A 15,677-nucleotide genomic window follows, 5' to 3' on the forward strand; every position below is an offset into this window, starting at 1 on the left:
CTTTCTTGGTTTCATTCCTATTTTTCTGATCGCACGCAATTTGTACAAATTAAACCGTTTCAATCAACAACTGCTTCAGTTATCACTGGTGTCCCTCAGGGCTCCGTGCTAGGACCTCTCCTGTTTCTTATCTATCTTCTTCCAATAGGGAGCATATTTAGGAAATATGGCATTCAATTTCACTGTTCTGCAAACGATACCCAACTCTATCTCTCCTCTAAACCTTCCATGATGTCTCTCCCTTCTGCTCTTGTTGAGTGCCTTGAAGAGTTAATGGTTTGGTTTTCAAGCTATTTTCTCAAATTTAACAATAGTGAAACTGAAATTCTTCTTGTGGGCACAAAATCAACATCACAAAAGGCAAACATTTCTTCTGTTTTAATTGACAATCTTAATGTTCCTTTATCCACCCAGGTCAAAAGCTTGGGAGTCATCTTTGATCAAACACTGTCATTCGAAGCCCATATTAATAGTTTTACCCGCTCTGCAATTTTTTCATATTAGGAATATCAACCGTTTACGTCCCGCCCTTTCAACGAAGAGTACGGCTATTCTTGTGCATGCTCTTGTTACATCTAGAATTGATTATTGCAATGCTTTATTTTATGGGCTTCCTTCAAAAATACTTCATAAATTACAGTCAGTACAAAATGCTGCTGCTCGGGTCATATCAAAAACTTCTAGTTTTGAACACATCACTCCCGTTTTGCAAAATCTGCACTGGCTCCCTGTTAAATACCATGTAGGTTTTAAAATACTACTTTTAACCTACAAGGCACTAAACAACCTGGCACCCTTATATCTTTTGGACCTTCTTGATATACATATCCCGTCGCGTGATTTAAGGTCTGCTTCTGCAATTACACTCATTCATCCACGTACACTGACAGTTTCTATGGGGTCTCGAGCCTTTGGTTATGCGGCACCTTTTTTATGGAACTGACTTCCTGTCGAGGTCCGCAACAGTCCAAGTCTCCCAGTTTTTAAATCTCGTCTAAAAACCTGTTTGTTTAGACAGGCTTTTATGTAATGCAGTTTTCTGTCTGTTTTGTTTTTAAACCATTGTTCTTATACTTTGACTGTAAGGTGTCTATGAATGCCATGAAAGGCGCCATTAAATAAAAAGTATCATTATTATTATTTTATTTGAAAATCCAAAATTCATCAGTTCTCTGTAGCGCCCCCCAAGTGAATATTGTGATGAAAGACTAGTTCACGTTTTAAGTCTAATTGGAGACAGACAGTTGCAACTTGTTAACATGTACTGAAACTTTGATTCAAGTCAGTTAAATTCTATTTATATAGAGTTTTTAACAAAGGTCATTGTCACAAAGCAGAATAAAAAATATGTAAATGTATGTTTAACTTATAATTAATAGTTTGTTCCTGAAGAGTCAATGTTGACGGTGGCAAGAAAAAACTTCCTGAGATGGCAATAGGAAGAAATCTTGAGAGGAACCAGACTAAACAGGGAACCCATCCTCATTTGGGTGATAACAGATAGTCAGGAATTGTTTTGGGGTCATACAGGAAAAGTGTTTAATTTGTAGTCCACTTTCATTGATGGGGGCTCGGGTACAGTACAAAACAGTTAACAGAGTGCAATCTGCATCTGCTGAATTCAAGACCATCTTCATGGTCAAGTGGAACCGACATCAGTCACCACACTAAGCAGCTACACAGGCCCATCCTCAGCAGCAAGCCAGAGGCCTCCATGGGATGAAATCTCAAAATCCACCAAAATGTTTATCATGCAGAACCCTGCTGTCCATTAAACATATTTTATTTGACTGTAACTCTTTAACTCATTAAGAAACTTTTATTCTGTTGACACTTTTAAAAATGTTTTTAAACAAGTAAATCCAAATGTAGTTTTAAAGTTCTTAGAAAATAATAACTTTAAACATCTTGTTTATTAGTTTTAATATTATAGCCATAGAAGCTGGCATGGTGTTAAAATAAGAAAGAAAAAAGAAAGAGATGAAATCTCCAAACAGAAGTGAAGCAACAGGATTAGTCAGACAGGTTCCGGGGTGCAGAAGGGCACTGGATCACTGGCACCTCAGGAGTGCCATGTGTGTATCTACAGAGGGAGTGAGTGTGTTTGTAAGAGAGAGAACATTTAGGTAAACATAATGAATATTTACAGTCACATGTATAGGGTCAATGGATATTTAGTGCAGAACACAAGCAGGGACTCCAAAAGGACTGACTATGACAACATAAAAAAAGAAAACAACCATACGGGCTTTTTAAAGCAACTTCATAGTCAAAGATGTAGAGCATGAGCTACTGCTTTAGACAGAAATTGTCTTTAGAATCAATGGGTATGGACAAAGAGTAGTACAAAGGTATGGACATGTAAAATTGCAAATTTTCCTGGTAGATGGAGCGATATTGAGACTAAAATAATTTTGGCGTTACCCTCTATCAGTGTGTGAGGTTCATAAAAAGTATGAGAGGGCTTCTGGCTGAACTTACAGAGCACTATTACTACTACTCTATTGCTACTGCTACTACAACTGCTATCACTACGTGGTTTGGCCTGGCTGTCTTATCTTCCATTGCCTTAAATGTCATGGTGACTGTGCTGATTTTGGCTGGATATTTCTGGAGCCATAAGGGCTACAGCATTCTTTTTGTTTGTTTGTTTTTTTGTTTGTTTGTTAGGAGTTAGAAGTGGTCGATCAATATGGGTTTTTTTAATGGCCGATTGCAATCTTTAGAAATCAGGGCAACCAGTGGTCAATATATGATTATTTTTGATCAACAACATAGTGTATACTGTATATATGTGTGTGTGTGTGTGTGTGTGTATATATATATATATATATATATATATATATACTGTATATACACACATACAAACAAACACAATTAAACAATCCTCCTTGGGTGTAGTGGTTAGCATTATCGCCTTGCACCTCCTGTCTCCGGGTTCGATTCCCGGCCAGGTTCGATTCCCATTTCTGTGTGCACCATGTTTGCATGTTCTCCCCGTGCTTGGTGGCTTTCCTTAGGATACTCCAGTTTCCTCACACAGTCCAAAGACATGCAGATTAGACTGATTGGTGTTCTCAAAATTGTCTGAAGTGTATGAATGAGGGTTTGTCCAGGGTGTCCCCTGCCTTATACCATAAGCCTCCTAAGATAGGCTTCAGGCCCCTGTGACCCTGAATACAAGTTAAAGCGGTATAGACGATGAGTGAGTGAATTAGTTAATTCTCCGGTCATCATCTCTTTTTACATTAATAGCAGGGAAAAGACTAAAATATGCAGGACAGGTGGTCCTCCAGGACCAGGGTTGAGAACAGCTGGCCTATATGGGGCCAGCATTTGGGGGCATACATGTACCTCCTGCCCATGCCTAGAAATGACTATGTATTAGACTCTGGAGACCCATGTGAATGTCCAAAACTGATTAAAGAGTGAAGTTTGCACACATTCTTGTATGCACCCACCATTGTTAACTTAGCAGCCATGTGCTCACTCTGATTGGTATAGCATGGCATGTGACACCCACCAATCAGAGTTGGAGAAAGTTGATTTAGATTATACACTAATGTTTCAGATAATACAATAAATAGCCTTGAACACACACAAGCACACACAAATGCCAACAATGAACTCCATGCTCCTGTTACTGAACTTGTATAGCATCATACTATTGTATATTGGCTTTTGATGCCAATTTATAACACTGCATTAATAAGATTTTAGCTACTATCAGTCTGATTCCTGAATAAAATTCTTAATATTTAGTTTCCGAATTTACCATTATCTAATAAACACCCCCTTCATTGCCTCCACCCCATTTCACCTCATCCCCACCCACATTTCCCTATAACTGTTGTACTTTATCAAGATTGCATCCACACCCAAGATATATAATCAGGAGGGGTCTCTCCTTTAGTAAACCCGGGACTGTTTAATGACACAAATACTAGTTTTCACAAAGTTTGCTGCAAAACTGCTTTTAGAACTTAGTTTCTGTTGTTTCTGTAATGCACTGAAATATAATTACAAGCACTTCATACGTATCACTGTCTTTTATTGACAATTAAATGACATTGATGCAAAGAGTCAGTATTTGCAGTTTTGGCCCTCTTTTTCAGGACCTCTGCAATTTGACTGTACATGCTCTCAATCAACTTTTAGGCCAAATCCTGACTGATAGCAAGCCATTCTTTCATAATCACTTCTTGGAGTTTGTCAGAATTAGTTGGTTTTTGTTTGTCCACCCGCCTCTTGAGGATTGACCACAAGATCTCACTGGGATTAAGATCTGGAGAGTTTCCAGGCCATGGACCCAAAATTTCAACGTTTTGGTCCCCGAGCCACTTAGGCCTTGTTCACACAGGCGTTAAATTCAAGCGTTTTTCTTGCGTTCGTAGCGTCCGGTGAGCGCGGATCAAGCGGCGAGTGTTTTCTACGCATAGGAGTCAATGAGAGTGTTCACACAGGCTTTGGTGACAAGCGTTTGTCTGGCTGCGCGTATATACAGCATTAAAAAAACGTTGCATGCAGCTTTTTCTTGCCGTTTAAAACCCAATGAATGCAAGGAAAACGCTTCTAGTTCGCTTTCTTCGCATTCAATTTACGCTTCGGAGGACCGGATATATCACATGATCCTACATTGTATACATAAGGAAATGTGGAAAAGGGCAAAATCTTTTTTTTTTATTTTTGCATTTCTTCATAAACCCCCCAAAAAATCTTCCTTTAATCCGACGTTGTGCAGTCAGAGAGTGAACCCAGTAGCAACGGGCTTTCATATCCAGTTTCCCGACACACTGCCCCCACAGGTTAACACACAAACTACAATTTGGGCTGCAGGCTGACGTTAGACAGAGACAAACGAACGCCGGTGTAGAAGTCAATCAAGCGCCACTACAAGACGCAGCATAAACATCTAGGACGTTCAGAGCAAGTTCGTTTATCCAAAAACTTAACACCCATGTAAACAAGACCTTAGTTATCATTTTTGCCTTATGGCATGGTGCTCCATCGTCCTGGAAAATGCATTGTTCTTCACCAAACTGTTGTTGGATTGTTGGAAGAAGTTGCTGTTGGAGGGTGTTTTGGTACCATTCTTTATTCATGGCTGTGTTTTTGGGCAAAATTGTGAGTGAGCCCACTCCCTTGGATGAGAAGCAACCCCACACATGAATGGTCTCAGGATGCTTTACTGTTGCCATGACACAGGACTAATGGTAGCGCTACCTTATCTTCTCCGGACAAGACTTTTTCCAGATGCCACAAACAATCGGAAGGAGGCTTCATCGGAGAATATGACTTTGCCCCAGTCCTCAGCAGTCCATTCACCATACGTTTTGCAGAAGATCAATCTGTCCCTGATGTTTGTTTTGGAGAGAAGTGGCTTCTTTGCTGCCCTTCTTGACACCAGGCCATCTTCCAAAAGTCTTCGCCTCACTGTGCCTGCAGATGCGCTTACACCTGCCTGCTGCCATTCCTGAGCAAGCTCTGCACTGGTGGCACTCCGACCCCGCAGCTGAATCCTCTTTAGTAAACAATCCTGGCGCTTGCTGGACTTTCTTGAATGCCCTGAAGCCTTCTTAACAAGAATTAAACCGCTTTCCTTGAAATTCTTGATGATCCTATAAATCGTTGATTTAGGTGCAATCTTAGTAGCCACAATATCTTTGCCTGTGAAGCCTTTTTTATGCAATGCAATGATGGCTGCACGCGTTTCTTTGCAGGTCACCATGGTTAACAATGGAAGAACAATGATTTCAAGCATCACCCTCCTTTTAACATGTCAAGTCTGCCATTCTAACCCAATCAGCCTGACATAATGATCTCCAGCCTTGTGCTCGTCAACATTCTCACCTGTGTTAACAAGATTACTGAAATGATCTCAGCAGGTCCTTTAATGACAGCAGTGAAATTTAATTCAATTCAATTTTATTTATATAGCGCTTTTAACAATGGTTATTGTCTCAAAGCGGCTTCACAAAAATGAAAGAATTTTTTGGAAAAGAAAATTTTGGAAGTGTGTTTGTGTGAGAAAAATGTGTCTAGATAATAATGAGTTGAATAAATGATGAATAAAATGTCTCTGATGAGCAAGCCAAGGGTGACGGCGACGGTGGCAAGGGAAAACTCCCTGAAATGGCAATAGGAAGAAACCTTGAGAGGAACCAGACTCAATCAGGGAACCCATCCTCATCTGGGTGATAACAGATAGAAATGATATAACATCATGTGTGTTGTGCAGGTAAAAGTTCAATATAACAGAAGTTAATTAAATTGACATGAAGTCCAGTTCAGCACAAGGAGTCAGTATGTGCAGAGGGCAGATGAAAGCATAGAAGCAGCATGTGTAGCTCCAACCATCATAAAGCTGAATCCAGCTGGAGTTGGTCCTTCTCTGGATGCCTCAGAAACCTCGCAGGGTTGGTCTTTGTCTACTGAAGCTGGCACAAACTCTCGATGCCTTGGGATGGGTAGAAAAATACAGAACAGATGGAGAGAATTAGCGTAGTTGCCATTCAGGATAGGTGTACTGGAGTATGAGGTTATGGGATGAGTATGCCAGATTAAAGAGATGCGTTTTGAGTCTGGGAAACCATGTCTGCTCCCCGAACACTGTCTGGAAGGCTATTCCAAAGCTTTGGAGCTAAATATGAAAATGCCCTACCCCCTTTTGTAGATTTTAAAATTCTGGAGTTTTGTGAACTTAAGGAGTGTGGTGGATTGTAGCGTATCAGAAGACTGGTTAGGTATGTGGGAGCTAAACCATTTAAGGCCTTGTATGTAAGTCATACTATTTTGTAATTAATTCTAAACTGAACAGGTAGCTAGTGCAGGGATGATAATATTGGGGTCATATTTTCTTGATCTAGTGAGAACCCTGGCGGCTGTATTTTGGACTAACTTAAGCTTGTTTATTGAGGATGCAGGACAACCACCTAGTAATGCATTACAATAGTCCAGTCTGGAGGTCATGAATGCATGAACAAGCTTTTCTGCATCAGATACGGAAAAGATGCTCCTAAGTTTGGCAATATTTCTAGGATGGAAAAAGGCTGTTTTTATGATATTTGAAATGTGATTTTCAAAGGACAAGTTACTGTCTAATATTACGCGGAGGTCATTTACTGTCGAGCTAGTAGTAACAGTACATCCTTCTAAACGCAGGCAGAATTGTGAAAGCTGTTGTGTGCTGGTTTTTGGGCCAATAAGTAATATCTCCATCTTATCTGAATTTAGTAAAAGAAAGTTATTGGTCATCCAGTCTTTTATGTCCTGGACACACTCAGTTAATCTAGAAAACTTAGGTATTTCGTATGGTTTTGTTTAGATATATAATTGGGTATCATCAGCATAACAATGGGAACTAATCCCATGTTTTCTAATTATGTTACCCACAGGAAGCATGTATATTGAGAACAGCAAAGGTCCTAAAACTGACCCTGGTGGGACCCCATATTTCACTGGCATCACACCAGACGGTTCTCCAGTCAGATTTACAAAATAGTATAGATCAGACAGGTATGATATAAAACATTTTAATGCCTGTCCCTGAATACCTGTATGATTTTGTAGGCGATCTATGAGAATATTATGATCTACAGTGTTGAATGCAGCACTTAGATCAAGTAAGACTAGTATTGAGATGCAGCCTTGGTCTGAAGCTAAAAACAAGTCATTTGTTTAACTAGTGCAGTTACTGTACTGTGATGGGGCCTGAAACCTGCCTGAAATGCTTCAAGGATATTGTTTTCCTGCAAGAATGTGCATATTTGAGCTGATACTTTTTCTAATATTTTTGATATGAACGGAAGGTTTGAAATCGGTCTGTAATTTGTTATTTCATTCGCATCCAAATTAGATTTTTTAAGCGGCTTAATAACTGCCAACTTGAAAGGTTTAGGGACGTGACCTAGATATAATGTTAAGAAGTGGCTCTACAACTGTAAGCATCACTTCTTTTAAAAATCTGGTTGGGATTGGGTCTAACAGGCATGTTGTTGATTTAGGTGATAAGTTTATACAGCTCTTCCTGTCCTATACCTGTAAAGCACTAAAAATCTAAATGTGAAGCTATAGGCTAAACTGGGTCGTGAGATACTATTAGAGGTTAAACCTTCATTATTTTCTTCCTGATACTATTGATTTTTCATTAAAGAAGTCCATAAAGTCTTTACTTCTAAACTGTGATGGGATACTCTCTGCGGGCATCTTAGGTTTTGTTAGGCGAGCCACTGTACTAAATAAGAACCTGGGATTGTTTTGGTTTCTTGCTAACAGTTGGCAAAGATGCTCGGTCCTAGCAGTTTTTAGAGCCTGTCTATAGCTGCACAGTCTTTATACGCAATTCGAAAAACCTCTAATTTAGTTTTCCTTCATTTTTACTCGAGGTTAGGGGTTGCTCTCTTTAGGGCGCGAGTATGACTGTAGTACCACGGTGCAAATGTTTTATCGCTGACTTTTTAAAATCTTTTTTTTGGGGGTGGGGGGGGGGGGGGGGGGGGGGTTCCAATTTTCTCCCAATATTAGTCGTAGCCAATTCCTCCCCGTCACTAGGAGGCTCCCACATTAAGGCTGCTACTACCACTCAGTTGGGAGGGCGAAGACTATCCCGTGTTCCCTCCAAATCGCGTGACGTCAGCCGACCGCATCTTTTCGAACTGCTTGCTCACGCCCCGTTAGGGGCGGAGTCACACACTCGGAGGAGTGGACACTCTGATAGGAGCAACAGTGTCTAATTTACTGGTAAAAATAGTGCCCATGCTGCTAGACACTTCAGTGGAATGCAGTGGAAAGGTTTTTTGGGGATTAAATTCATTTTCATGGCAAAGAAGGACAATTCATCTGATCACTCTTCTTAACATTCTGGAATATTTGCAAATTGCTATTATAAAAACTTAAGCAGCAACTTTTCCAATTTCCAATATTTATGTAATTCTCAAAAGTTTTGGCCACGACTGTACACAGTGACATACACGTTTAAGAACATGTAGGGGCCATATCGATTTCCTCAGTGGCCCTATACTGTATACAAGAAGAAACCATAAATACTACTAATAATTTTAATAATATGTTAATACTATTAAATTATTTTGACATTTGTGTTTAATATATTTATGATTCAAAGAAACAATGCACAAATTATATTTTTCTTCAGACTGTTAAAATGGTTCAACTGTATACACAGCTGTGTTATTTTAATGTCTAAAACCAGAACGTCATAATAGTTTAACACTGTGTAGATTATTGAATGAAAATGATTTAGGTTGTTGTTAGTGTTTAAAATAAAAATCCCTTTAAATATATGATATTTATGATTTATAAATATAGAGAATATAAATATACAGAAGAAACAGATTTTTAGTTATTTAAACTATTATAAGTTGCACATTTAACATATTTATACACTGTAAACTACAATATTTATGACATGAATCTGCCTAAAAATCATCACCTGCCACATGTTCCACAGTAGACAGTACAGTTTGTATTGTATTCATTGTATCCCATCTCACATCTGTGATTATTGATTTAATAGATTTATAAAATGAAATTAAAACATAGTACAAATTCTTATTGTGTCATATAAATATTATTTTGTCCATGATAATCTATATAAATAAAATAAATGTTTTGTCTGTACACTGGTCAGAACTCTTTAACTTCTTTAACTTTCTTTAAATGATAACTTTGTTTCATACATTGGAGGACCCGATACCAGTCTCAGAAAAAAAGTTCTGTCTGTCTGTCCGCAAAACTGACTGCACAGAATTTATTTAACTTTATCAGTCCTTCTGTGCCTGAAGTTAAACCTGCACCTTAAATGAAAAATAAAATCAAAATGTTAAGTCGATGGGACGTTAGGAGCAGTTTAGTGCCAGACTATAAACTGAAAGTTTTGTCCCTTTGAGCCTATTGTCTAAGTGATGTTTAATCGTATTTGTAAAATAAGAAGCTACAGTAAAAGATTTGAGGATTTGTTTCATTATTTGCTTCAAGTTTATTACATTATGTATTATTTTATTTTCTTCAGTATCAGGTGTGATAAAGTTGGAGTGAAAAGTTGGTCAGCTCTGGTCTCAGCACTCAACTCAGAAACCTCCAATCTGAGAGAACTGCATCTGACTGTGAAAACACTGGACTACAGCACACTAGGAGACTCTGGAGTAAAGACACTCTTTGCTGTACTGGTGAATCCTCACTGTAAAGTGGAAAGTCTGAGGTAAAGTCATCTCTTTGAGTAACTATGGGTCTTGTAGGGGTTTGGGGTGCTGTAACTACTACTAGGATAGTCATAGCACCCCAAAACATTATTGTTTATTTATAAAATGTAATTTTTAATGAGTAAAAATTCTTTTTAAAAAATAAATGCAATACTAAAAAGAAACTATTTTAATAAATAATTTAAAATAAAATTGTGATCTGATAATGTCCTGTTAGCCAGTGTGCAATTTTTGTAACTTAGCATAAACAATGCACTGGTGATACCTAATGGATGTTATAATGTCTGTTGGTTAATGCATGATTTTTTCTGCTCTGTTGCCTGTTATAAATTTTATTCATTGGTGGTTGAACAAGAAACTGTGACTCCTCATCAATGTCTCTATGTGATGCTCATTCACATATGTTACGATATTGGATTTATTTGTTACGATATTGGATTTGTTTTTGTGTGTTCAGTTATGCTTGCTTTGTCTCTGTCTCTGCTGGTGGTGGGATTGGGGTCTCTTCCTTGTTTTTGTCGATGCCGCCCACTTCTGCCATTGCCAGAAATCTATTGGCCTGTCGTTTGTTGGTTCCGCCTCCTCCCAGATGATTGGTCCTACAGTCAACCCAAAGGCCTACTTAAGGCCTTCAGCCCACCATGCTACAGACCTTGTTTTTGCTTACTGTTTATCCAATACTTTATTCTGAATGTTATTCTGTGTATGACCCCTTTGCTACGTTCTGACTACTCTTAGACTTTCCCCTTTTGATAGTTGCTTGGTTTTTGTTCGCCTATATGACCCTTTTGCTTGTTTTGACTACGCTTTTGTGTTTGCCCTCTTTGTTTTGTTTGTTTAGTTTGTAAATACTTTTGTATACATTTGTATTTATTTCTTTATTGAGTGGTTTAGTAAGGAGTTGATGCCATTTTGTTTGCCCCTTGTTTTTTTTTGGTTTGTGGTTAGTTAGGGAGTAAGGGAAGAACTTTGTATTTCTGTTTCTTTGTTTTTGGTGAAGGTTAGTTGTTTCACTTTGGTACTAGGTAAAGGGAATTTTGTTTATTGTTTTGGCCTTGTTGGCTTCTGAAGCTTACAGCCACCTTTTGGGAATTTGCTCATTTCACCTTGTTGTAAAATAAACACTAAGCAAACGCACTTTTGGTCTCACCCCCTTTTTTTTTTTTTCTTTTCACTCCTGTTACGGCCCGACCTAGACCGGGGCGTAACAGAATTGGGGGCTCGTCCGTTGCTTTTCCTCACTGTTTATTTCAGTGCACTTGTGTTTGTCTGGCGGCGTTTGTCTTTGCGGTAGGGGAGTGTTTAGTTTGCTCTTCTTAGAAATGGCTACAAAGTTTAACTTGGACCAGTTTACCATTTGCCCCATGGTAGAGCAGTTTGAGAAGTGCCGAAAGGATGACTTGTTATTGCTCGCCGATTTCTATCAGATTTCAGTGTCACGGAGTGCTACAAAGCATGATATTAAGAAGCTGTTCTACGCTGAGCTGTTTGAACAGCGCGTTGTGTGTGAGCGTCCAGAGGCGGGTGTTGCAACTCACTCAGGTGATCCAGAGGATTTGGCTGCAGCAGAGGCTGGCGCCAGGCCCAAGAATCCAGCACGCATAGATCCCGCTGTAGGAAGCTCACCATTAGAGGACCCCATGCTTGCGCTGCAATTAAAACAGCTGGACTTGGAATTAAGTCGGCAGCAGTACAAAGCTCAGCAGCTACAGTTCCAAACATTGGAGCTGGAAACTAAGAAAGAGATAAGGCTAAAAGAGCTGGAGCTGGAGTTGGCCTCAAGGTTTGGGCCCCCCAGTGCACCTGTGTCTCCTGTACCTGTTCGCGCATCCTCGCCTGTGCCTGCTCCTGTTCCTGTATCTGAGTTGTCACCTGTGCTAGGACCCACTGTGTCTGTAAGTTCTGCGTTTGATGTAAGTAAGCACATTGCTTTGGTGCCTATGTTCAGAGAAAGTGAGGTGGATACTTATTTCCCTTTGTTTGAGCGCATCGCTGCCACTCTGCAGTGGCCTAGGAATATTTGGTACTTGCTTTTACAGTTCAAGTTTGTGGGTAAAGCTCAGGAAGTGTGTTCTGCCTTAACACTTGAACAAAGTGTTGATTATGAAACTGTTAAGTCAGCTGTGTTACGGGCATATGAACTTGTCCCCGAAGCTTATAGACAGAAGTTTAGAAAACATACCAAATCCGCCAGCCAAACATTTGTAGAATTCGCCCGTGAAAAATGCGCTTTGTTTGACATGTGGTGTGCAGCCAGTAAAGTCACCACCTTTGACCAGTTAAAAGAACTGATACTGTTAGAAGAGTTTAAAAACTGTATTTCGGATAAAATAGTTGTTTATTTAAATGAACAAAAAGTCTCGTCGCGAAAACTGTGTTTTCGCCTCTGCGGCGCGATATTACTAATCGTAGCCCTAAAGTTTCCGCCAGCACGTCTAAGAATAGTAGTGATTCCCGTGAATGCTTCTATTGTCATGAATCTGGACATTTTATCGCTACCTGTCCCGCGTTATCTCGTAAGAACCGTCGTAAATCACAGAACACTAAGAGTGTGGCTTTAGTTCATGTACCACCGCAGCCAGCTGAAAGTTCAATTTCACTTTCATCGGTGGATGCTGCGTTTAAACCTTATATCCTGGATGGAATGGTTTCACTCTCGGCCACAGATTCTGAGCCTACGCCACTTCGTATTTTGAGAGACACTAGCGCTGCTCAGTCATTTATTTTGGAAGGTGTCTTGCCTTTGTCTGACCAGTCTAGTTGTGGTGCCGATGTTTTAGTTCAGGGAATTGAACTTGGTGTGGTAAAAGCTCCGTTACATATGATTTATCTTAACTGTGATATTGTGTCTGGCTTTGTTAAGGTCGCAGTTCGTCCTCAGTTGCCAATTAAAGGAGTTTCTCTTATTTTGGGTAATGATTTAGCTGGTGGAAAGGTTTTTCACTTGCCTGTTGTCACGGATGCTCCTGAGCTGAATGAAAGTGATGCACTGTCACATAAGTTTTCCTCGGTTTTTAGTACCTGTGTGGTGACACGCTCTCAGGCTCGTAAAATGAAGGATGCTAATGACACTTCAGATTCCTTTATGTGTAACGATAATCCGGTGTTTGAAGATGAGAATTTGTCTTCCAATCCACTTGTTTCACCGGAGGATAAGACCTCCTCCATACAAAATGATGTCGCTACTTTGGGTGTTGGGCAAGAGCAGTTTGTTGCCGCTCAGCAATCTGATGCGTCTCTCTCTCTCGGTGTATTGCTGCAGCTGTAGATAGTGCTGAGTTACCTCAACACTCAATGGCATACTTCTTTGATGATGATGATGTTTTAATGCGAAAATGGCCACCTCTGATATTAAGCATGAGTCAAGGGCTGTTTTCCAGGTTGTGGTTCCAAAACCATATAGAACACAAGTTTTGCTTATTGCCCTTGACCATGATCTTGCTGGTCACCTTGGTGTGAGGAAGACCTACCTCCGTGTTTCAAAACACTTCTTTTGGCCTGCCATTAAGTCTGATGTTGCTAATTACTGTCGATCCTGTCATGTTTGTCAAATGGCAGGGAATCCTAACCAAGTTATTCCCCCTGCTCCACTTCAACCAATCCCTGTTCTGGGGGAGCCTTTTGAGAGCCTTTTGTTAGATTGTGTCGGTCCCCTTCCTCGAACTAAGTCTGGTAACGTGTATCTGCTAACCCTGATGTGTGCTGCCACTAGATATCCTGAAGCCATACCCCTGCGTAGCATCAAATCACGTGCCATCATTCAAGCACTTATTAAATTCTGTACCACCTTTGGTTTGCCCAAATATGTTCAGTCGGACCAAGGTTCAAATTTTATGTCTGCCTTGTTCAAAAAGGTTATGAACCAGCTGAACATACAACACCAGGTTTCTAGTGCCTATCACCCGGAGTCCCAAGGTGCATTAGAACGTTTCCACCAAACCTTAAAGTCTATGCTCCGAACATACTGTTTGAACCATGAAAGAGATTGGGATGATGGGTACCATTAGTTCTGTTTGCTATTCGTGATGCTGTGCAGGAGTCTCTTGGATTCAGTCCTGCAGAATTAGTTTTCAGTCACTCTGTTCGTGGTCCCCTAAAAGTACTGCAGGAAGAGCTACTGTCTCCGAGTCCTGTGAAAGGTCCAACCATGAATGTTTTAGATTATGTGAGTTCCTTTCGTGAACGCCTACATGCAGCATGTGACGTAGAAAAACGTTCTCTTGCCTCCACACAAACTCGTATGAAGAATCGTTTTGATAAAAAGGCTGTTGTGCGTCAATTCCAAGCAGGTGACAAAGTGTTGGTTTTACTACCAGTGCCGGGTTCTGCTCTCCAGGCTAGGTTTTCTGGCCCTTATGTTATTGAGTCAAAATTGAGCGATACGAATTATGTTGTAAAAACTCCTGACCGTAAGAGGAAATCTCGTGTGTACCATATCAATATGCTTAAAGCTTATATCACTCGCTCCACCCCAGATGTCTTTGTCCCCGTGGCCATTTCAGTAACTGCCTCAGTGGAATCGTCACCCTATGAGTATTCTCCTGAGTTCGATAGTCTCAGCTTTGGTCGAGCTTGTTTTCCCTGCGCTAGCCTGCCAAACTTAGAATGGCTTTCAGATATTCAATCTAAACTTAGTCACTTGTCCGTGTCTGCCCAAAATGACACAGTCAGTCTCATTAAGAGTTATCCTAAGCTTTTTTCTGATCAGCTCTTCCGCACTACTGTCCTTCAACATAACATTGATGTTGGTGAACACTCTCCTGTGAAGCAGAATACATATAGAATTAATCCCACAAAACGTGCCCTTATGAAACAAGAAACTGATTATTTACTGTTCCTAGCTGCAGTCCTTGGAGTTCTCCTTGTCTCCTACAGTAGTTCCGAAACCTGACCAAAGCTATCGTTTTTGCACAGATTATCGAAAAGTTAATGCTTTAACTAAAGCAGATTCGTTTCCGCTTCCTAGAATGGAAGATTGTATTGACCGTATAGGAAGTGCAAAATTTGTTACAAAATTAGACCTGTTAAAAGGTTACTGGCAAGTTGCTCTAACACCACGTGCATCTGAAATCTCTGCTTTCGTCACCCCGGACAGTTTCCTTCAGTATACTGTGATGGCGTTTGGACTTAGAAATGCACCTGCTACATTTCAGCGTTTGATGATCCAGGTTCTGGGTGATGTGCCTAATTGTGAAGCCTACCTTGATGATGTGGTAGTATTCTCTGATACTTGGGATGCACATGTTTGTACATTAGACTCTGTATTATCTCGCCTTCAGAAAGCTTACTTAACATTAAACCTAGCAAAATGTGAGTTTGGTCATGCCACCGTTACATACCTTGGTAAACAGGTGGGACAAGGTACAGTTCGCCCGCTAGATGCCAAAGTTAAGGCAATTGTTGCATTTCCCGCACCCAAAACGAAAAGAGAGCTTCGACGTTTTCTCGGTATGGCAGGTT

At 40.1% G+C, this 15,677-nt stretch overlaps 1 protein-coding gene and 1 pseudogene across 1 annotated transcript in view; both read left to right on the forward strand.

Moving 5' to 3' along the window:
* LOC128533806 (NACHT, LRR and PYD domains-containing protein 12-like) overlaps nucleotides 1-15,677 on the forward strand; it is a 605,307-nt gene that overhangs the window by 479,877 nt on the left and 109,753 nt on the right. The gene's annotated exons all lie outside the window — the stretch shown is intronic.
* The window catches only part of LOC128533816 (NLR family CARD domain-containing protein 3-like), a 30,113-nt pseudogene that overhangs the window by 11,868 nt on the left and 2,568 nt on the right, over nucleotides 1-15,677 (forward strand).

Source organism: Clarias gariepinus, chromosome 12 (assembly GCF_024256425.1).
Source record: "Clarias gariepinus isolate MV-2021 ecotype Netherlands chromosome 12, CGAR_prim_01v2, whole genome shotgun sequence".
NCBI classification, from domain to species: domain Eukaryota; kingdom Metazoa; phylum Chordata; class Actinopteri; order Siluriformes; family Clariidae; genus Clarias; species Clarias gariepinus.